Source organism: Euprymna scolopes, chromosome 45 (assembly GCF_053919585.1).
Source record: "Euprymna scolopes isolate OS-2025 chromosome 45, ASM5391958v1, whole genome shotgun sequence".
Classification (NCBI taxonomy): Eukaryota; Metazoa; Mollusca; class Cephalopoda; order Sepiida; family Sepiolidae; genus Euprymna; species Euprymna scolopes.
The window spans coordinates 48211694-48236960 of NC_136526.1; the positions used below are offsets into that span (position 1 = coordinate 48211694).

Here is a 25267-nt window from a genome sequence, read left to right on the forward strand (position 1 = left end):
ACTCCGTAGCGCGATATCCAGCCTGATATAAGGGCTCGCGCTACAGATTCAGCCGAAATGTCACTAAGTGGGATGGCTTCTGGCCACCGTGTGAAACGGTCTATGCAGGTCAGGAGATAAGTGAATCCCTGACTGACCGGCCATGGTCCAACCAAGTCAATGTGAACATGGCTAAACCGAGCGTCTGGGGTGCTGAATGTTCCAAGGGGTGCGCGGATATGCTCGTGCACCTTTGACTTTTGGCAGGATACACAGGAACGTGACCAAGCAATGATGTCACGCCTCATGTTAGGCCAGAAAAATCTAGCTGTAATCAGCTTTACTGTGGCTTTGCGTCCGGGGTGTGCCAGGTTGTGTAGAGTGTCGAAAACAACTCTACGGTGGGTCGTTGGAACGAATGGTCGAGGTGAATCCGTTGAGGTGTCACAGATGATCTGCGTGTCAGAAGTAGGCACGGGCAGATATGCGAATTTGCAAGTCCCGAATTCAGGTGACGATGGATCCAACGTGTCCAGACTTGGCTGGTCTAAGGCCATCTGTTGCAAATCGATATCCGATGGTGAGGACAGAGAATTGATGGGCAGGCGAGACAATGCGTCTGCTGCTGCGTTCTGCTCACCCGCGATATGTCGGATATCACTAGTAAACTGCGAAACAAAGTCCAAATGACGTGTTTCGCGGGGAGAATATTTGTCCGGCTTAGCACGCAGTGCGTATGTAAGCGGACGGTGATCGGTGTAGATCACAAATTGTCGGCCCTCGAGTGAATGTTGGAAGTGTTTCACTGCGAGGTACATTGCCAGTAGTTCGCGGCCAAACGTGCTGTAACGTTGTTCGGCCGGTTTCAGCTGTCGCGAAAAGTATGCTAGAGGTTGTAACTGTTGTTGGTGCTGCTGTTGCAGCACTGCACCTACAGCTGTGCCCGATGCATCAACGACCAGTGAAAACTGGGCATCGGGTACAGGATGTGCCAGCAAAGATGTCGTCGCTAGTTTATTTTTCACTTCCGCAAATGCTTTAAGTTGGATCTCATTAAGTGAGATCTGCTCGTTTTTCTTCTTCCTGTTACGTAACAGGTCGGAAAGAGGAGCCAAGAGATCCGCACAGTGTGGGATAAAGCGTCTGTAGTAATTCAACAGACCAAGGAAGTGCCTAAGTTGGCGAAGTGAAGTGGGCGGTTGAAGGTCTTGTAGAGCCTTCACCTTTTCCGGCAACGGAGATATACCGTCTGGGCTGATAATGTGGCCCAGGAAAACTAGTGACGTAACACCGAAAACGCACTTACCAGGGTTAATCCTCACTTGGTATTGCTGAAACCGTTCAAAAAGTAGGCGGAGGTGAGTGACGTGTTCCTCAGGTGAGGCACTAGCCACGAGAATGTCATCTATATAGTTATAGACGAAATCTAAATCACGCACTACTTCATCCATAAAGCGCTGAAAAGTACTGGCAGCGTTACGTAGGCCGAAAGGCATAGTAAGAAATTCAAACGCTCCAAATGGGGTTGTAACCGCAGTCTTGGGTATGTCGGCCGGATTCACCGGGATCTGATGGTAAGCCTTAACCAGATCTAGCTTAGAGAAAGTCTTACAGCCATGCAGAGAGGAAGCAAAGTCCTGAATATGCGGGATTGGGTAACGATCAGGTACCGTCATGGCATTGAGTCGTCTATAGTCCCCAGTTGGACGCCAATCTCCGTCTCGTTTTGGAACCATATGCAGAGGGGAAGCCCAAGGACTGGACGAGGGGCATATAATTCCCAACTGTAGCATATGATTAAATTCTGCCTTCGCTGCTTTAAGTTTATCCACAGGAAGGCGACGAGGGCGTGAGAACACAGGAGCACCTGTGGTCTCAATATGATGTTTTGTGGTGTGCGTGGGTTTGCTCACCACAAAATTTAAATTGGTTAACTCCGGGTAGGAGTGTAGCACCTCATGGTATGGGTCATTTGCAGCGGCAATGAAAAATACCGGGCTGATAGATGGGGCATTAGATAACGAGCCAGGGACGGAAAGTTCCGTGCTAGCGTCTATCAGCCGGCGTCTGCGCATGTCGACCATTAAATTAAAATTATGCAAGAAATCCGCGCCTAGTATGGGGTACGGTAGATCTGCTACAGTGAAAACCCACGTAAAGTCTCTCCGTAAATTCAAGTCCAGAGAACGTGAAATTTGACCGTACGTGGGGATAGGTGAATGGTTCACCGCTTGCAGTGTTATCAATGACACTGGTGGCCTTTCTTTAAGTAGCCTAAGTGGCCATATACTACAAACAGCGCCAGTGTCTACCAAGCAACGTGCTTGAGATTTTACGTCAGTGACGAAATAGGCACGGTTATTTGCATTTTGTGGAAAGTTTGCCGTGCTCGTCTTTCCACAATTTAGTTTCCCTGGTTGTTAAAAGTGCAGGGCATTTTACAATTCCGTGCTTCAGCGCCATAGCGACTATGATAAAAACATAGTCCCGGCATGTTTGCACGGCGACGGTGGTGCGGGGAAGATGAGCGGCTTTTGTAGCGGCGTCTGGGTGAGTGCGACCTGCCCATATTGAGCTTGCTCACCTCTCTAGTGAGGCGTTCGATGGCCGTTAGTATAGCCACCGATGTAGCATCCTGTCTTACATTTGCGGTGTTGTGGAATCGCCGCGGTGGTAGGCCCCCTCACAAAGTCCATGACCTTGTCCGCCGATGCTGCTACTACATCGACGGTGTGTTTTTCAAACATTGGCGCAAGTATGGCCTTTACCTGCGCCGGCAGCCTTGAGAAAAAGAGCTGCTTAATTAAGGCACTGTCAGGAGGGACGTCCTCTGCCAGTTCCCTCATTCTACGGAGTAGTTCCGTCGGCCTGCGGTCACCTAAGTGCTCGTCATGGACCAGCGTTTGAAAACGCTTTTCCGCCGACACGGACGTCCGTAGTAGCACCTCCCGTTTTATGCTATCGTAAGTGGAGTTTAAACGGGGTGTCCGTTATTAAGTCCTTGACCGCAGGAGTCAATGACGCGGGGAAGGCACTGAATAAAATGTGCAGCTTCGTTTGCTCTGACACGTTGTTCGCCGCAAAATAAGACTCGAGTTGAGCAAATCAAACCCGGACGTCACCAGCGAAGGCAGGCAACGTTGTCATCGTCACTACCGAAAGTAGATACCAAATATTTAAAAAAAAAAATATATATATATATATATAATGTATCCGAAATCTGAAAGGACGCCGAATATGGACCACGTGGAGAAGAAAGGAGAAATATGGAGAAAATCTTTAAACAGAGACAATACAAAAAAAAAAAAAATTTAACAGGCTAATGGGGGAGGAGAAGAAAGAAACAAAATTACCATGAAATAAAGCTAAAACAAAATTATATCAGGAAGAGCCGTGAAGCAAAAAAAAATGTGGACAATATGGGTTTTTTTTTTTTTTTTTTATAAATGTGTGTGAACCTGAAGATAAATGAACTCTTTAAGTACTTACATTTTGGCCGAAGAGTGCTAATGCGGAAAAACTTCGTGAAAGTTCTTTTTTTTTTTTTTTTTTTTTTTTTTTTTTTTTTTTGTTGTCGAGTTTTTTCTTTTTCGTACACCAAGAAAGTGTCACCTCTTTTTGTAGGTTGGCGTTCTTTTTTTTATGTGTAGCCCGCCGTTGTGAAAGAAAAGGGTGTTTTTTCTTTGTTTTTTTTTTTTGTTTTTTTTTTTTTATGCTCCTTAGTTTATAATATATATATATATATATATATATAACGGGAAAAAAACGATAAGGAAGAGAGGGAAATAACGTCTTTTTTTCTTTAAGTTTTAAATGTGCTCTCCCGAATCCGTTGTCTGTTTATGTGTGTGGTTGGAAACCATGTGCTGGTTTTTAAAATGCGCGCCTTACCCTGTTAAAAAGCGAAAGAAGTGTCTGTTCGGAAATGTGTTATCACGTCGGGGTCACCATTTTTAGGGAATTTCCCTAATAAAATAAAATAACACAATTCTATGAACAATGACAAACAACTTCTTCAACTTAACAAGGGAACGGGGTCACCATTTTTAGGGAATTTCCCTAATAAAATAAAATAACACAATTCTATGAACAATGACAAACAACTTCTTCAACTTAACAAGGGAAAGGTTTATTTGCAAAGCGTACTGAAGGAAGAAAGTAGAGTCGGGTCTCCACTGCCTTACGAGGTAGTTACAACCCGCGGCTGTCGTCAATACCTTTAGTAGGAGCAGCGAAGAGAACAGGCGTCTAGCACCGACGAAGGCTGGTAGCGTAAGAGAGAGTTTTCTTCTGGGACCGGAAGCTGTCTGGTCCCTAGGGGTCAATTTGTATTCGTGCGCAAGTCCTCAGATTGGACAGTCTAGCGCCTCATCACTCACTCAGAGGAAGCGAATGCGCGAAAAGAAAAGGGGTCCATTTGTGTCTGCTACATATGTTCCGCGATCGTCCAAGTGTGTGTTCTTAACATTTTCTTGGTGGGTGTGTGTGGGAGGGGACGTCTAGATATTAATAGGATGGCGTGTGTGTTATTTTCTGTGTCACGCTTACATCTGGGTCATTTAATTGCTATGTACTTCCATTTCTCGTAAGAAATAATTTTACCAAGAATTTTGAACTGGACAAAGTAATAAAATACATATTCATAATTAGTGATGTTGTGTTGTCTGTTTTGAGAAGATGATGAGTCTTCGTGCCGTGCAATTGTTGTAACGTGTTACTCATCTCTATAGTAGCTTCTTCACTATCTGAACCCTAAATTATCATGTTTAAGTTTATTTATGTTCATCAAAGAAAATGGACCTCATCAGACAAGAAAAACGTGTGTCCCCAAAATAAATATTTTGTGAACTTTTATAGACACGCATCATCTATATAACAGACTGTTTACAACAACCGTTTTATGAGATATGTTAATTTAGGCCATGTAAAGACACGTAGAGTAATACACGGTCGATAGGCGAATATCACATACACATAGAATAATATGGTTGCTTGGTTGTTTTTGTTTTACGGCATATCAACCCTTTTCAGTTTATTTAATGCCGAATCCAGTGATTTTGAAGAATTTTTTTTTTAATAGAATATATTTGTTTTTTGCAAGTCGGTTTCTATTTAACCCATAGTTTGGACACTAACATGTACTACCGCTCCGGGTCAGAGTGGACCTGGGAGAAATGGCAATTAATTTGTGTATTTCTGTTTTATTAAATGCTAGCTTTTTTTCTAGTCCAATACCGGCTTCCATCTTATCTCGAAATTACTTATAACGGCACCAACTTACTTTCGGAAGAACCCCCCCCCCCATCAGCCTTTTCTTTTATATCGTAAGCTTCTTAAAACGTTACTAGCTTAAGTTCAGAATAAAATCACGATTTTCTATTAACGGCTAATTTAAAAAAAAAAATGTTTTGAACGCTACTAACTGAAGTTCTTTCAACACAGTTTGCAATTTGGAGACGGAATAGTTTTTGTTGAGATAAGTGATTTCAATCATGCTTTTTATTTTAGATTTAAAATATTAACAACTCCATTTTATTTCAGTATTTAATTTGTGTATTTCTGTTTTATTAAATGCTAGCCTTTTTTTTTTTTTTTTTTTTTTTCCTCGTACATATGTTTATTTATCCACCGAGTTGATAGCAAAAATTACGAATTATACTCATTTTTAGTTCGTGTGAGGGGAATCTATCACCATACTTTCCCTTAAACACGTCCGTTGGACTTTTATTAAGTACAATACTTAATAGTTTTTTTTTTTTTTTTTTTTTTTTTTTAATGGAGAGTAGAAAACGCATTGTGGATGCGTTATCGGCAGCTCCAGTTACTCTCGCTTCTTCTTATTTGTCCCTCAGTCCTCATTTTTTTAAATGAGTGATTTTTCGGACAAAGGGAGAAGAAAAAGCTGTTTTCTAGGTTGGCAGTATTTTTGCGAACAGTTGGCTGAGATGGCGGAAATTTTCTGTTTCTATGTCTATCCTTGTAGCCATGTCACTAGTAAGGGTGCTGGAGGTAAACGTTTTGTCTGGGCTGACGTTATCCGCCTGATAGTCAGGGACCCGAACCTTGGATTAACCACTAAGGAGGCTGTCCTATCAGCAGGTGCAAAGTACTGGGGCTGCTGTATTGCCATTTGGTGAATGGATTCTGGACCATGCAGTAGCTTCTGGTGGGGCCTCTCGATGCCATACTAGTGGGTAATTGTTACGGCTTTACCTTATCATTAACTACAAATAAAAAAAAAAAAATTCTTCGTTTCTTTTTCTCTCTTAATTTCCCCTCTCTGTCCTGCTCTAAGTAAATCTGTCGACCTAGTCCACAAATTCCAAAATTTCATCATGACAAGTTTCAAGAAAAAATACACGATTAAACCCGGTTCCCCAACTTCCAACGTAGACCCCTACTACCATGTCTCCTTCTCCAACATCAGGGGTCTTCGTTCTAACCTTCCAGAGGTTGAAACCCAATTACAGGAGACTAAACCAGACCTTTTATTTTTAAGTGAAACTGGCATTGGACAGGCTATTTCCCTAGATGAGTTTGCAATTTCAGGATACTCTAACTTAACTTCTAAATCTGACCCCCAAGATCGCCATGGGCATGGAATATGTGCCTATATTAAAGATAGCTTTCCATGTGGGAGGGACATCTCCAGGGAAGATCCTAACTTACCCTATATGTGCTTCCGGGTTGCTTTAGCTCACACTACTGCATTTATATTTACTCTCTATCGCCCCCACAACAGTGGAGTTACTATCTTTCAAAGCATATCTGAGAAAATTGACCAAGTCCTTTCTACTTATCCTTCAGCTAACATTCATATATGTGGAGACTTCAATGTTCACAACGTTGAATGGTTGACCCACTCAAACAAGACCGATGATGAGGGGAGGTTCTGTCATGATTTCTCCATTGCCTATGACCTCACTCAGATTGTTCAGGAACCTACCCGTGTGCCCGATAATGATGGCCAGTATGCGAGCCTACTAGACCTTTTTCTCACAACTTGCCCTGAACTATGTTCAGTTTCTGTTCTGTCGCCTCTTGGATCTTCCGACCACTCTGTTGTATCAATTAAGATAAAAATGAAATGTAATAAGTCCCCAGATGTACCTCTTCATCGTACAGTATATCGATACACTAAGGCTGACTGGGATAGCTTCCGTACATTTATATCTGATCTACCTCTGCATTCCATGTTTAAAAAGGATGTGTCCTCTATAGTATTAGACCTAACTGAATGGTTAATTGTAGGTATTGACCATTTCATACCCTCTAAAAAGTTTCAGAAAAAACCTAACAGCCAGCCATGGTTCTCTCCAGAATGTGCTGCTGCCATTGCGCACAGAAATCACTTTTTCCACTGCTTCAAACGTAATAGATGTATGGAAACTAAAGCCGTTTTCAGGACTGCCAGCAACCATTGTAAGAAAGTAATAAGGAACGCAAGAGAGTTGTATGCTCAATCTGTTAAGTCCAAAGTAGCTGAGCAGCGGCTTGGTTCCCACCAGTTTTGGCAAATAGCAAACAGAATCCTGAACAGAAGCGTGTGCTCCATCCCAACTATTATCAATGGACCTGAGGTAATCTCGTCAGCATCAGACAAAGCCAAACTCTTTGTCAAGAACTTTGCAGCAAATTCTACCCTTTGCGACCAAGACCGCCAACCCCCAATATTTCCTCCTGTATCAGAAAACACGCTATGTGATATACGTATATCTGTACGTGATGTTGCCAAGCTAATCAAAAACCTTGATTCGAGTAAAGCAACTGGCCCTGATGGTATTCCAATTATAGTACTCAAAAAACTTCAACCTGAATTAGCGCCCATACTTACAAAACTGTTTAAACGTTGTCTTAAGGAGAATAGTTTCCCATCTCCCTGGAAAACCTCATCAGTATGCCCTGTATTTAAGAATTCAGGTGATCGCTCATCCCCCTCTCAGTACAGGCCAATAAGTCTCCTGTGCGTCATGAGTAAGTTGCTAGAATCTGTGTTAAATACAGAAGTAATCAAACATCTCAACAAAAATAACCTTCTTAGTGACACTCAATATGGTTTCCGTTCTGCTAGATCTACAGCAGATGTCATTACAGTTATATCGCATAGGATTAGCGAATCTCTCGACGGTGGCAATCTTTCTAGAGCAATTGCTCTTGACATATCTAAAGCCTTTGATAGGGTATGGCATAAAGGTTTACTTCATAAGATCGCTAGCTATGGTATAGCTGGAAAAGTCTTCTCAATTATTAAATCATTTCTTTCTGATAGGTTCATAAGAGTAGTAGTTGAGGGGCAAAAATCAGAAGCTCACAGTATTAATGCCGGTGTCCCTCAGGGATCCATCCTGGGCCCAACTCTTTTCCTGATCTACATTAATGATCTTCCAAATCATATCCTTACATCATTTGTAGACATTTATGCTGACGACACTACCATTTATGGTACCACATCTAAGACAGTAAACGACCAAGTTCTCTCCAATTCTCTCTCCTCTGATCTTGAGCACGTAGTACAATGGGGAAAGGAGTGGCTGGTTACTTTTAATGCATCTAAAACCAAGCTTCTCTCTTTACATCATCAACATTCTAATCCACATTTGTCATCAATTGAAATGAATGGCTCTCGTCTTCAGGAGGCCTCAAGTTTTGACAAGCTTCTGGGCTTGACCATTACTCCTGATCTTAAATGGAACACGTATATCAAATCTGTTGCCAATGCCGCTGGAAAAATGGTGGGATCTTTCTATCGATCCGGTAGATATCTCACTGCTGATGCTATTCTCTACCTATATAAGAGCCAGGTACGTCCAAGGATGGAATACTGTTGCCACATCTGGGCAGGAGCTGCTAGAAAGGACTTGTCCTGCCTTGATAGAGTTCAAAATAGACTTCGTAGCCTCGTACAAGATGTCCTTTTCTCCTCCTTGCAACCTCTATCTCACAGAAGAGATGTTGCGAGTTTGTCTCTGATGTATCGTTATTTTCATGGAAAGTGTTCAACTGAGCTTCAATCTTTGGTCCCCCCTCGCCAAACTTTCACAAGAAACACTCGTCTAGCTGTAAACACTATCAATAATTTCCCCCACTCTTTATCTGTGGCTAAACCTAAACGTAGATTCCATGAACAAAGCTTCTTTCTTAGAACTGCACGCCTGTGGAATTGTCTTCCGTTTTCCTGCTTTCCGGCTGACTACAATATGGTTGTGTTCAAGTCTAAAGTAAATAAGTTCTTGATGAGCCGTTCCATATAAGTTATTAAATTTACCAAATTTTCATTACTAATGATTACTATATTGACCAATTTCTACTGTACACTCTTTAACCCTTATCCTTGAGTGGCCTCTGGGCCTTGATAATGTGGTGATGCCTTTGTAAAAAAAAAAAAAAAGCGTAGCTCCACACTACCCAGAGCCTGCAATTCTCTATCTATATAAGAGCCAGATACGTCCAAGGATGGAATACTATTGCCACATCTGGGCAGGAGCTGCTAGAAAGGACTTGTCTTGCCTTGATAGAGTTCAAAATAGACTTCGTAGCCTCGTAGGAGATGTCCTTTTCTCTTCCCTGCAACCTCTATCTCACAGAAGAGATGTTTCGAGTTTGTCTCTGATGTATCGTTATTTCCATGGAAAGTGTTCGACTGAGCTTAAGTCTATGCCCCCCCCTCGCCTAACTTTCACAAGAAACACTCATCTAGCTGAAAACACTATCAATAATCCCCCCCACTCTTTGTCTGTGCCTAAACCTAAACGTAGATTCCATGAACAAAGCTTCTTTCTTAGAACTGCACGCCTGTGGAATTGTCTTCCGTTTTCCTGCTTTCCGGCTGACTACAATATGGTTGTGTTCAAGTCTAACGTAAATAAATTCTTGATGAGCCGTTCCATATAAGTTATCAAATTTACCGAATTTTCATTACTAATGATTACTATATTGTCCAATTTCTACTGTACACTATTTAACCCTTATCCTTGAGTGGCCTCTTGGTCTTGATAACGTGGCGATGCCTGTGTGAAAAAAAAGTGGGGTCTCACCATCGGATATAGTTTAAGGTCATATCCAGGACCTAGAATAATATACACATGACGACATAACATACGTTTATTTGGTACCATAAAAAACATATGTCGAGTTGGTATGTAACCTAATATTGCACGTTTATTTTGGTACACCATTACATAACATTTATGATATTCAGGAATGACCTCCCTGATAAAATTGTCTCTGAGATGGGTATATTTGCTGATGACACACTTTATCATAGACATGAGGGGAAAACGAAGAATGTACACATGTCCAAGGGAATAACAAAAACCTTAGGAAATGACTTTCAGTTTGGAGTGGAACGAGGCACAATATAGATGGCAACTGTTAATGCTAACAAGATTAACCTCCTTCCAATTAACAATTACAAAAGAACATTCCCAATCCCAGATTCCCAGGACCAATAGTACGCTGCCTGAGAGCTCATTATTCAAATCACTCAGCTTGACATTCACAGGCAATATGAATTAAAACAAATACGTTGAGGATATTGCCAAGGCTGCTGCAAAGAAGTTCGAGGAGCCACAAATAAATATCTATTTTTTCTTGTTGATCAATGCTGCTCCCACTGAGTGATTCAAGCATACACTGAACAATCAGCAGACAAAACGCATTGCTGCATCTATCTCTTAAGGAACCTTTTTATTTTTAGCCCTTTTGGAAACCCTGGTCATTAAGCAGAGAGAACCATACCAGCAGCAAAGCAAGACAATCCTCTTTTACTCTTTCACCCCATATCCACTGAACTTTCCAGTATATACGATTTAAACTAAAGAAAACTGCCGGCTAAGTCAGGACTATACAAAAAACAAAACAAAACAACAACAAAAAAAAAAGCAGCTGCCTGATCGACACACTGAAAGAACTTGCTACTCCTCTTTTTTTAAACTTTGACACAGTTCAACTTTCAACTTTGTGTTGTCCAAATAAAATCCTTTTGTTGTTTTGTTTTAAAAGAGGTTTTGTTATTTATTTCGTGTTTCCTGTTAATCAATTAATAATTATATTAAGTGTGCTACTAAAGTATTGTCTAAAAGCTGATCTCTCTCTCTCTCTCTCTCTCTCTCTCTCTCTCTCTCTCTCTCTGTCTCTCTCTCTTATGTACTAAAATATTACTCATACCTCCTATCCTATATTCCTACAAAACCATGTTTGGCCCTGCATGGCCATTGTTGCCATACCAGGTCTTGTTTTTCTCCCTCTGGAGCAGGGTTCACAAAAGGTCTCTGATCTAATAGGTTCGGCATTATCGGCTAAGCTCAAACCTCTGTCACATCCCTGCAATGTTGCATCCAAGTACCTGAGTACTTTATATATTGTAGTGTACTCACTGAACCCCCACTAGATGTACATACTCCTGACTAAAACGACTAGCAGCAGATTTACACCCCTTCACTGTTCATACCAGGAAGCCTTTAGCTCTAATCGTTTCTTTCCTTGAACTGACAGACTTTGGAATTCCGTCCATACATGCTGAAGTTTAAACGTGACAAGATATCTCTGACGTTAAATTTGAACTCAACTCCAACTCCAAAATCCAATTGTTCTCGTCTCACTGCACTATCCACACTGACCGCACGAGCACGATGCATGAGGTAAGGTTCTTTACTTTTAACCACAATCTCGCTACTCCACTTCCCACAATCCTCTGTTAGACATGATCCCAAATAGTCGATCCAGACGACCAAGGAGTAATATGACTTGTTTGGGGGGGGGGAGAAAAAGAAAAAAAGGAACAAACGGAAGTGAAGGCGAAGCAGTAATCGTAAAGATAAACACAGTTGAGTATATATGCACTATAATTTGAATAAATGATGGATAAAAAAAAATCCGCAGGATCGATTTTAACATTTTAATCTACTTTTATAACCCAATTATCATCATCATCATTATTATTTTTCGGGTAATAACTACGTGAAATAAAAATATCGAAACAAAAACTGGCGCAACTTACGCTATTATAGCGAAATTTGGAAAACGAAAAAATCAATTAAAAAAAAACAAAACAAATGCTATTCACCGACTTTTTTGTGTCTATTTCAACTAAAACCAATGATATGTTTGACATGTCAAAACTACTTAAATATAATTGCATTAAAAAAACAAAAAACAAACAGCAGTTTTCGATTTTTATCGTAAAACCACTTGCTACATTTCCTGACATAATACCAAGGGAAGTAACTCAGTTATAGTTACGCGCTATTTACCGCCCGTTGGAACTCTCCAATCTCTCTCTCAATTTTTTTTTTTTTTTTTTTTCAAATCAAGCAGATTATTTTCGCTAGCTTTCGGGGAAAAAATGTTTAATTTTCCTTTTTTTTTTTTTTTTATAAATTATCATTTGTACTGTAACATTACAAGTAAGTAAAGGTCATTGGTTTGCGTTGAAATTCAACATTAAAAATTACGAATTTTGCTATTATAGTATAGTTACACAAAATAAATAAATAAATGGTACTTGTACAGTTTAGTCAAGGCATTAAAAAATGAAAATATCGAAAAAAAAGTTTCAATTGTATGGAACGAAGTTCTAAAAAAAAAATCACTTAATTTCATCAAGTAGTTTTTATTTTACAGCGAAAAAACAATTTGTTATGATAGCGAGCAAAAGGTTTGATTTTTAGGAAGAAAAGCTAGTATTAGAGATGGGAAGGGGTGTCAGCGCTTTAACTGGAGTTATCTCCCTTTAGCATTTCTAAAATTCAAACAATTTTTTTTTTTTATCCAAGATGGCTGCCTTCAACGCGCTCTCATAAAAACGTGTTTTACCGCTGTAAAATAAAAACTACTAAATGAAATTAAGCGAATTTTTTTTTTTCGAACTTCGTTCTATAACTGATACATACAATTTAACTTTTTTCAGTATTTTCATTTTTTAATGTCTTGACTGAACTGTACAAGTACCAAATAAATAAATAAATAAAATAACATAAAAATAATAATAAAAATAATCACCGGAAATCAAGTACAAAATACGAGTTTAGCAGGAAACAGGATCGGGTATTATTATACAAACACCGTGACAGCGAATTAGTAAAATCTTTTACGTAGTATTCTGTTACGTTTCGGTGTGCTGAACACGAATCTGAAAACTGGGTTAGGGTTAGGGTTAGGGTTAGGGTACATTTTTTTCTACTAATTCGCTGTCACGGTATTTGTATAAATTTACCCAGGATCGTTAAAAAAACAAAACAATTTATCTTCTATTGAAACGACAAGTTCAATTTTCGCATGCAAAAACATCTGAATTAATTTGAACCAACGAAGTAATTAAAAAAAAAAAATAAATAAAAAAGTCGAATAAGGAAATAAGTACTAATTGCACAAGTAAACTGGCGGAAGTAAGTATTGAATTGTGGGTAATAACGACTATTTCGATTTCCGCCATGACACTTTGTTTATATGTAACCATCTTTACTACAAATACCTAAACGAAAGAATCAACCAAGTTTTAAAAGATATACGACTTTAAAATCGCTCGCTTATTTAAGGAATTAAATTATATATGATATTGTTGTGCGTGTGTTTCCTATGAAAACATTTCAACCGTTAAAGTACGTTATACCAATGTAAGTATAATTTACAAATCATTTTTCACGGCTTATTGTGCATATTCTATCTAGTTTCTCTCAATTCTGCTCGTCCGTAATACATGATTTTTCATTTGAATTTAAATTTGCTTTCAGTCGATTATTTTCTGCTGCCGATTGTCGCGTGATATTGATAATTTTTTTGTTGTTATTTTAATTCTCGTGGAGAAAGCCAAAAAACGACAACAACAAAAACACTAAAAGTTTACAAAAAAAAAAAAATAAATAAATAAATAAAATAAAATAAAAAGCTGGAAAGGTACTTTGATACTTGAAAAATTATTACTTTATAAAGAGTTAACATTTTACAATTATTTTAAAACATAAAATTTGCCGAAATTTAATTTTGAGTATCAGAAATTTAGAAGCCATTGCCTTTTGAAAACGTAAACTGATCATATTTTTTTTTATTTTGGAAGTATCATGGTAAATTTAGTTTTGTAATATAGTGTTGCTATATATATATATATATATATATATATATATATATATATATATATATATATATATATATATATATATATATAAATTGAAGCGCTTATGTCAACGGAACCTTACATCTAAGGGAGCAGCATAGACATAGCAAAAATAAGCATATTTTGCAAGATATGATTACACGATTACTGTAGCCGAGTTGCATAAATTGCTGAAGCAGTTTACGAAAAAGAAAGTAGCGAAGTTAATAAACGAACTTAAAATATAACAATGTTAAGTAACAAAATAAACTTATTAATTAACGTGCACAAAACAAAAGTAAACTGTTACAATGTAACGATGTTAATTAATCCACAACAAAAATTAAATAAACCTGTTAATTAACGGAACTTTTTGGAAGGAGATTTTGAAATATTTAAACAGTCAGTTTTAATTTTATTTTAAACGAAAATAAAAAAAATTTTTTAAAAAAATTGTTTTTCTTCATTTTAGGTAATCAGTCAGCGGCAGGATGATTAAAACTTTTTTTGCAACGAGATTTTGAAGAATATAAACCGTCAATTTCTGGTTTTTATTAAAGTTTAATTTAATTTTTTTTTTTTTTTTTTTACTATTCTGTAGTTTCATTTTGGAAGGTATAATTTGGGGCGCATAATAATTAAGGTGTTAGTGCAGACAGTGATCCGATCCGCGCTATTTTTTAAATCGTATTTCCAAGTTTAATTAAAGTTTTACGATATGTTTTTTTATTCAATTGTAAGGTTGAAGTACAGAATAGGTACAAAACACTCTACCCTCCTCATGTTAAGAATGGCTTTTTCAATAATAACGTTATTATTTACGTCCGGCTCACTCTCTGCACTAGTACCATAATTAACTTACACAAACAAACGAAAATAGAAAACGTTTTTGAAGGAGGTTTTAAAGTATTTAAACCGTCAATTTAAAATTTTTTAAACAAAAATAAAAAATAAGAAATTTGTTTTTCTTTATTTTAGATAATCAGTCATTTCTGTCTACGATTATAGTTTTATTTTTTTTTATTATTATGTATAAATTGTCGATATTTCCTACCGACGAGTGGGGGGGGGAAAGAAAAGACGTTTAGCTTGCAACGAAAAATTACCTCGTTGCTTACAAGCAAATGTATTCTTGTAAATATAACGCGCTGTTTACAGTTGTCGTACCGGTCTGATAGATCTCTAACAACGACAAGAACAAACTACAACAAGCCTACAAAGGTGACTGTTTTTATAGTCTCAATCTCTCGTTCAGCGAGATTGAAACGAGACTGGAATGTCTATTTAAGCTATAAGGAATAGACATCCTATTTTCTTCATTAACAAACACCAGGCCGGGCCGTTCACAGCCATGTGTCTTTCCCTTCCCACCGAGCCACCCTCGGTAAGTCAATCAATTTAATTATCACAAAATGTATTCTTAAAAAAAGAGGAAAAGATAACAATGTTCAAAGATTCTGTACAAGATAAAGTGTTCGGTTTTTGTTGTTTTTTTTCTGTTAAACAAGAGAAGCATTTTTCATTGGTTAATCGGACAACAACTTCTTGATTGTTGGCTCTACAAAAGATAAACAACTTTTTAATTGACTATTGAAATAAATTTTTTATTGCTTTCGGCTACAGAATCAGTAATAAGATTTCTTAGAATAGATAACATGCCTCATTTAGGACGTCCCTGAGTTTCTAAGAACGTATAGTGGACCATATCTTCACTCTACGAGAAATAATTGAGTTAAATTGGACATTTAGTTAAATTTTACCCAAAATGAATGAGATTCTGTGATAATTAAATTGATTGACTTACCGAGGGTGGCTCGGTGGGAAGGGAAAGACACTCATGGCTGTGAACAGCCCGGCCTGGTGTTTGTTAATGAAGAAAATAGGATGTCTATTCCTTATAGCTTAAATAGACATTCCAGTCTTGTTTCAATCTCGCTGAACGAGAGATTGAGACTATAAAAATAATCACCTTTGTAGGTTGTTGTTGTTGTAGTTTTGTTCTTGTCGTTGTTAGAGATCTATCAGACCGGTACAACAACTGTTAACAGCGCGTTATATTTACAAGAATACGTTTGCTTGTAAGCAAGGAGGTAATTTTTCGTTGCAAGCTAAACGTCTTCCCCCCCCCCACACTCGTCGGTAGGAAATATCGACAATTCAGTTTGCAGCTTAAATTGGATTGATAAGGAATTCTAGCCCTTGTTTAGCACGTTAAATCCCTAGAATGTTTACTAAAAAAAAAGTAAATTCACAGATAAATGGTATTGGGTATGCCGGCGCTGTAGGCCAGTAGCATGCGAAAGGGGTCTTTTTGTGAAAAAAAGCCATCTGCAAATAAGGCAAATAATTATGATAGTTTTTTTGTTGGGGTATAGATATGAAGCAAACTGCAATTGAAAAAGAAGTTGGTATTTCATCCCATGCCGTTGTAGATCAGAAACAATTTATTAAAGAAGTTTCTGAGCAAGATATTTTAAACAAGCCAATATTGCTGGGTGGGTTGGATAACACACTAAAAGAAGTAGAAATTGATGAATCCTACTTCTTTAAACGAAAATACAACAGAGGTAGATTTAAAGACGGGATTTGGGTCTTTGGGGCAGTGGAAAAGAAACACCAATAAATGTAATGTAACAGCTGTAGAAAAGAGAGATAGAGAAACATTGTTCCCAATAATTCGATCGTGGATTTTGCCTAAAACACGTATCAGCCCAACAACTTGAGGCGAGTATGAAAACGGCATATATGAACATGCCACAATCATCCATGATACTAACTTCGTCAATCCTGATGATTACAGCATCCACACACAGACAGTTGAAGGTAAGATGGAGATACGTTTAGATATTAATTAACATTTAAATTGCTGTTTTTAATTATTAAAGAAGATAAAATAATTAGTATTGAAATTTGCTTTTCATTAGTTTTTATGATTTACTAAATTAAAGAATAACAAATTTCTTATTTTTAACCGAAGGTTTTTGGTCTCATGCCAAGAGACACACCCGAAAATTGTGGGGGACGAGAACTGAGCTGTTACACCTTCATCTCATGGAGTTTCTTTTGCATAAAAGGGAGAAGTATTCACTCGTATAATTATTGCCATCAGGGAGTAATTGTGATATGATTTTTAATTTCCATTAATTAACAAGTTTATTTAATTTTTTGTTTATTAATTAACATCGTTTCATTGTAACAGGTTGTTTACTTTTGTTTTTTACGTTAATTAATGAGTTTATTTTGTTATTTAACATTGTTATATTTTAAGGTCGTTGATTAACTTGTTTTCTTTTTGCTGAAATTTCTGGGACTAACTTCAACTTCACCCGGTGTTTGCAAGTATAGTATTTGTGTAATAATACTTTTTCTCTTTTTTTTTTTCATTTAAACATTCTTTCATTGTTCCACTAATTATTTCATCGTCCCAAATTACATCTTGCAAAATATGCTTATTTTTGCTATGTCTATGCTGGTTATCTCCCTTAGATTTAAGGTTCTGTTGACATAAGTGCCTAAACTGCAAACTGCAAGCATTAAAATAAACAATTTGAAGAAAATATAACAAAATTAAAAAGTATAACGTTTTGTTGTGTGATTTCATAAAATAATACGAATTATTATCTTTAAAACAAGATTATAAAGATATTTGGGTTTGTCTTACTGTACACATAGATTCGAAAAAATTGTCCAAAAACAAATATATAACACAGATGTTATCAAAAGCAAGATAAGTTACTTTTCTGCTTAACTGGATAATGTTTTTTTGTGCTTTTATTCAAGGTAAAGTGTTTTTCAGCCTGAAAAACATAGTGTTTACCGATGTATTTGAAAAATGCAAATTGTGATGGACTCTGTGTTGAATACGTAAGTTTGGGAAAATGAGTTTTAACTAAAAAAACTATACAAAGTACTGTTAGAAACCCACTCAATATATGTTACTGTAACATAGGCTGATAGATATTCAGTGGGTTTTTGTTTTGACTAAAGAGTTATCTGTTCAGGGAGTATGTCCACTTGTCCATTTTGGATTAACACTGATAAATTTGTGGTTATATTCGAGTAAAACTTATATTATAACCGTGAGCCTTGAATTAATTATACCTGCCAGTACACCCCCCCTAAATTTTAATGTTCATATTCAGGCTTGATTGTTTTTAAGCCAAATAGGTTTTCCGGTATTTTTCTTGCTAAAATGAATTTTGAATTGTGCTGATAATGTGGATAGAGAAAAAAAAAATTGGTGCCTTCATATGTGCTAAATATGCCTGATTGTTTTTTTTTTTTACATAGACATCACCACTTATCAAGGCCGATAGGCCAGCCACTCAAGGATGAGGGTTAAAGAGTGTACATCAGTCAAAAGGACAATATAGTAATCAATAGTAATGGAAGTTCGGTAAATTTGTTAACTTATATGGAACGGCTCATCAGAAACTTGTTCATGTTGAACTTGAAGACAACCATATTAATAGACAGCTGGAAAGCAGGAAAAGGGAACACAATTCCACAGGTGTGCAGTTCTAAGAAAGAAGCTTTGTTCATGGAATCTATGTTTAGGTTTAGGCACAGATAAAGAGTGGGGGGAATTATTGATAGTGTTTATATAGATAGATAGTGATAGTGGTTTATGAGGATTTGTTTCCAGTGCCACTATATTTTTCACTATCGTTGTTCTTGCTAATTTTGTATCTTGTTTGTACTGCTATTTACATTTTGCATAAAGCGATGCGTCATTTGATCCTTATTAGAAGTACAGCCTCCCATCATTACCTTTCTTGCATTTACCTGTTCTGCCTTATATTTTAGTAAAATAATTGTTGCTATTTTTCTACCTTGAACCGAGAAAAAAACCAGTTGGTTCTAGCCATGATGTTAACCTGATAACTAAGGGTTGGCTTGGGCCGTTTGACCCTTTTTTCTTAGGAGGAGATATACTCAGTTACCATCCTAATAAATGAACCCTGTAATCATTCAAGTCTTATGTGTCTCATTTTCGAAGAGGTCAATGGGATAGTTTTTAGTTCTTTTTGCACCTTTAAGATCTGCCTCTTCTTGATTATGTACGTCCGCCAGATTCAACTGACTTCATGGTTAAACTTGCTACAACGAAAATCGGATAGCTAGTAGTTCTGAGTTCTTGGCAGCCCAATTCACCAACTATGCAAACAATCTTCCTCTTTCCAGACAATAGCATTTGATTACTCAATTCCAGGCTAATCATGTTATTTTTCTGAGCAGCTTACCTACCCGCTGCATATCTACCAGCATGCATTCCCTTTTCAATAAAGTAAGCTATGCACATTGCTTCAGTAGCCTTGGTGATGTCGCTGTTCAACATCTAAACTCGGTGGAGCAGATATACTAAGCTGCTTCTTACACTTCAGTGATGTCTTTATTTAACAACCAATATTAGCAAACTTACTAATAGTTAAAAATAGTGAAAAAAATAAAGATAGAGTATTGCCATCACATCTGGGCAGGAGCTGCTAAGAAGACCTTATCTTGCCTTGAGAGTTAAGAATAGAGTTCGTAGCCTTGTGGGGGATGTCCTTTTCTCTTCCCTGCAACCTCTTTCTCACAGAAGAGACGTTGCGAGCCGGTCTCTGTTTTACCATTATTTTCATGGCAAGTGCTCGTCTGAGCTCCAATCTATGGTCCCACCTTGCTAAACATTCACAAGAAACACTCGTTTGGCTGTATCCACTAGCAATAATTTATCACACTCTTTATCTGTACCTAAACCTAAACATAGATTCCATGAACAAAGCTTCTTTCTAAGAACTGCACACCTGTGGAACTCTCTTCCGTTTACCTGCTTTCAAGCTGACTACAATATGGCAATCTTCAAGTCCAATGTAAACAAGTTCTTGATGAGCTGTTCCCCTTAAGTAATCTAATTTATCAAATTTACTCTTCTAACTATTACTATGATATTGTCCTTTTGACCAATGTACACTCTTTATCCTCGAGTGTCCTCATGGCCTTGATAAGTGATTAATCCTTTGTAAAAAAATAACATTCTTCTGTTATCTGTACCTTTGCAATATACCTGTTCTTATTTACTTAGTTACACATTTAACTCTTTTGTATTAGTGTTTGCTTTTACTAGATCAACATAATACACACAGTGACGAAAAATATGACAAACAGTCATGTGAATTGGCAATCACTATATGAACGTTCTTGGTAGATTTACCACCAAATAATGCCGGTCCTGGATATGACCTTAAACTATATCCGATGGTGAGGCCCCAGCTTGCAGGCCTTAGTGTGGAGCCACCCTTTAATTGCCATTGCTCCCAGGTCCACTCTGATCCGGAGTGGTAGTACCTGTTAGGGTCCCAACTATGCGTTAAATAGAATACGACTTAAAAAAACAAATACACTATATTAAAAAATCGCTCTTTAAAAATCACCAGATTCGGCATTAAATAACCTGAAAAGGGTTGATATGCCGTAAAACAACCAACCAAACAATGATAACAACGCCAACATCATCATATTTAAGGTGCCTTTTTCTCGAGAAATATTAACCAAGTTTATAGAAGCTTTACCAGTTTTTATCATTGAGATGGTTGGCATCCTCTTTCTCATGACTCATATTACCGTGCACACTAAAAGAGGCCATACTTAAATAGCCTGCTTGCTCTAAGTTATTTATTAATGGTTAAATAAAATTTCAAATTTGAAAGAAAATTACTTTTTATGATATAAATTTATAAAATTTTATTTTGTTTTCTTTTATTTTAATCAAAAATTTGATATAATTGAAATTTAAATGCAAATAAATATTTATTATTTAAAGTAATAAACTTTCGTTTGATTTTATGAATATTTTTATCAAATAAGCTTTTAAAAGAAAATGATTATTTTCTGTTTACAGTTATAAACTTACATTTTATTTTTCATTTTTTTTAATGATTAACGAGAATAAAAATTTGAAAAAAAAAATTTATTATTTAAAACTATTTAAAACTATTTAAAGCTATTTAAAACTATTTAAAGCTATTTAAAGCTATTTAAAACTTTTTTATTAATGATTAATGGGTCAACATGTAATGGCAGAACCCATCTTTTGTGATTTGTGGGCTAATCATATATCCATCATAAAGGCAAAGGTATTTTGTGTTAATGCCAGACATGATATTTCCTGATTAAGCAAAATAAATTTATCCGAAAATAAACCTCAATGCCTGTTAGATAAACGAGGGTTTAAGAGATCACACACAAAATTTGAAAAAAAAAGTTTTGAATTGCTTAACAAATAAGAGAACTTAAGCTATCTCCATATTGCATACATAAATAGTTGAAACTAACATCATTCAATTATCATTAAAAAAGAAAATGTTATTTTACACAGTGAAAAATTTGTCGCACAAAGGAAAAAAAAATATAATTTAGATTTTTTGACGTTTAAAATCATTACAACCTTATAAAATAATTGGTTAGGTTAAATAAAGCATTTTTGAATAATTGAAACAATAATATTCATTTATGAAGCAAACAATTTAAATGACAAAAATCCTAACTTTGTTCATCAGCATCATCATCATCTCGTATGAATCCATATGGCATTGGTTTCCCTCATATTTTTTTTTTAGTCAGAATTCTTTCTAGAAAGACATTGGTGATTACAGAAGGGACAAAATGAAGGTTGCCAACATTCTGTGTCATTAATCACTAATTTACCAGCTTTGCTGATGCAAAGTAAAATCAAATATTTTTTAAAATGTCATTTAGTCTATGACTTAAGTCCTCACTTATTCTCACTAGATTCAACAAATTTAGTTATATTCTGATATAAATATTATTGATTTACTTTATAAAATTTGAATTAGATAGTCTGGCTATCTAAATTGTTTATTTGTTCCAGAAACTTATTTCTATTCTTTAACATTTTGGTTTGTGTATTTAATTGAAAACTCAACTTGTGCAGATTTATTTCACAATTCAGCATTTTTATTATCGTTTGAAAAGTCGAGATTTAATCATTTTTGCAGACTATAAAACCCTAAAAATAGACATAAAGATCAAACTATTTTAGTATGGAACTTATTAGATTAGACACCTTGATTAAACTGTCTAAAAATCGTAATAAAGTTTAAACTAGGAAAAAAAAACTTGTTTCAGATATGTTAATGACGACACAACCACATTGGTGATAACATTTTGTATGATAATTTATCTTAAAAATTAAACTTCTGGAATATGTTATGAAGTCTGTAATAACCAATGGAAAATGGATTTGAATATTATTTATATTTTTGGTCTTTATATAGAGTAGTTTTCTCTCTCTCTCTCTCTCTCTCTCTCTCTCTCTATATATATATATATATATATATATATATAATGTGTGTGAGTGGGTGTAGCTTCTATATATATATGTGTGTGTGTGTAACTTCTATATATGTGTGTGTGGTGTGTGTGTGTAACTTCTATATATATATGTGTGTGTGTGTGTAGCTTGTATATATATATGTGTGTGTGTGTGTAGCGTGTATATATATATATGTGTGTGTGTAGCTTCTATATATATATGTGTGTGTGTAGCTTGTATATATATATATATATATATATATATATATATATATACATGTGTAGCTTTTATAATGTATTTGTGAATTATTGTAAATATTAATCTTCATTTTATAATAAAGTTTTGCTATTTCTGGATTTGCTGATGAAAAGTGTAAAATCAAGTCTTAAAGCAAATTTAAAATCGCTACTTTGTTTCGCTGTTATCTTAATAGATTAAGCATAAACATAGATTTTCAATTTAATTGGTTTGATTATTTGTTTTACAAACAGGTTGGCATTAGCTGTGTATTGGTTAAGTTCATAACAGATGTAGGTATATATGTTAAATTTATTAGAGATGTAGATGTATTAATTAAAATCAAAATAGATGTAGTTAAACATATTGTAGATATAGCTGTATTAGTTTTAGTCATAACAGATTTAGATGTATTGGTTTAATTGATAACAAATATAGACCGGAAATAAAAGTGAAAAACAAGTTTACTGTTGTACAAAATATCTATTCAAATTTTCCTACTCTTTTCTTAGAACAGGAGACACAATTGATCAAAAGATGTGTCTATTAAAACAGGTAAACTTACATTTGGATTACATGTATGGATTAAAAATTAAGAAAGCAACAGTTTAAACATGTATTTGTTAAATATATTAAAATATCAATACAACATTGTTTTTATAAAATGTCAAACAGTTTTAATTACTTTTGAGGAAATGTTAGCAGTTATATAATTCTGTTTTGTATTCTCGTCTTGATTTTTTATGTACAAAGTTTAGGCTGATGTAATTAGTAGCCTTTTGGTTATTAAGTATCTATTACATATGTTGTAATCTTCTAATTGGATCTGTATTCATTAATTCAGAAATATTTGAATGACATTAATTGTTGGTGTTTGATAGTAAACAAGCATGCCAATTTATTTCGTCAAATTGAATTTTGCTTTTCTTGATAGAGGAGAAAACTCATCATATATAATTAAATCATAGATTGAATTATTTCTTAGTAAAAAATAATTCTTTCAAGTTGTCTTAATATGTTTGCTCTATTTACAGATTTGTTTGATCCGAGAAAAGCAAGCATTTTCATTGAAAATTTGTTGATCTTCACCTTAAAGAGAAAACGATGTGAACATACACGGATAAAACATTTTTTCCGTCAAATTTGTTTGATTTTCATTTTACTGAAAATCAAATTAAATACAGTATATGTGTAAATGCATTTGCATGTGAAATATGTTGATATAAAACAAATATATTATAGTCTACAGGAAATCAGATGAAAGAGCCCTTTTTTACAGAAATACTCTTTGCTTTAGGGACACAATTTTAGAAAATGCTGTGCAGTGGCACTATTAGTATTAGCAGACAAACGGATTCGTTTTGTAAGTGCTTTAGAAGTGGATGCACTTTTTTCATAATCTGGACTGAACACATATGTATACACACAGGATAAAAGTCATTAACTTGATGAATATGTAAATCTTTGTTTATTCAGAGGTCAAATTTGACTTTGAAAAATATTTTTCTATATAATATTTTGCATGAAATCAATGCATACGAAGGTAAACAGATATTAGGTAAAACATGCCGGCCATTATTTACTTCCAAATCAAAGTTGACTCAACACAATTTCATACACACCCAGAGATTACAATTTCCATCTGAAATTCGTTGATTAATTATTTTTCTTGAATTAAAGTTGATAAGTCACAAGGTCTCTCTCTCCAGGGGTTTGTCAGAACAACCTGGCATGAGGATACTTTTTTCCTTAGAAGTACACCCTGACCAAATATTCAAAATCACATAGTATTCGCAGCCTAAATAAGATTTTCTTTTCTATGGCTAACCCACATTAACTTTTAAGAGAAATATTGTACCTTTTTCAAGTGATGTTACCTCAATAATAGCACAAAGCTGGATACTCCATCAGACTAGATAAATTCATGTCCTAGAATCCAGTAAGATAAAAAAACCAAAACCAAAAATATACTACAACGTATGAAAAATGGTTGATTGGGAAGGGGAAAGTTATGTTCCCTATTTTGTTACATACTCACGGTTTGGGAAGTAAAGAACTTAAATGATAGATTCGAATATCTATGTATCTCGTATAGAGTTAAAGTGTTAGCCAAGGTAGTGGAATTCTTGATTTCTGAGAACTTCGACTGAAGTAAAATAAAACAAAAAAGTGAGAAACCATATTCTTGTAACGTATGTGGTTCTTCTTTTACATGAAAAAATATACTGGAGAATTCTTTACTCAGTGCTTGAGAGATAAAGAACTTTAATGGAACATTCAAATATCTATGTATCTCATATAGACTTCAAGTGTTAGTCCCAGGTTGTGGGCCCTTTGATTTCTGAGAACTTAAAATAAAACAAAAAGGGAGAAAAATAAATTGAAATTTTACTGGATATAGGAGAATTTTAATATCTAATTATTATTAAAACCTATCATTCCAATCCTATTGTATTGAAAATGCCTATAAGCATATTGTTTTACATGTTTCTCTGGCTTGGTTATCCATGAAATTAAACCCTGACCAAATATTCAATATCACATAGTATTCACAGCCCAAATAAAATCTTTCTCTGGTTAACCCACATTAGCTTTTAAGAGGTGCACTTTCTTCAAATTGTGTTATGTCTATAATTATTATTAAA

The 25267-nt window shown here is 35.5% G+C and overlaps 1 long non-coding RNA gene across 1 annotated transcript; it reads left to right on the plus strand.

The window, feature by feature from the left end:
• The first annotated feature begins 13363 nt into the window (after window positions 1-13363).
• LOC145269573 (uncharacterized) lies at window positions 13364-24987 on the plus strand. Its single transcript, XR_013865110.1, has 2 exons — window positions 13364-13592; window positions 23657-24987. It is a non-coding gene; the product is annotated as an uncharacterized LOC145269573 (long non-coding RNA).
• The last annotated feature ends 280 nt before the right edge of the window (window positions 24988-25267 follow it).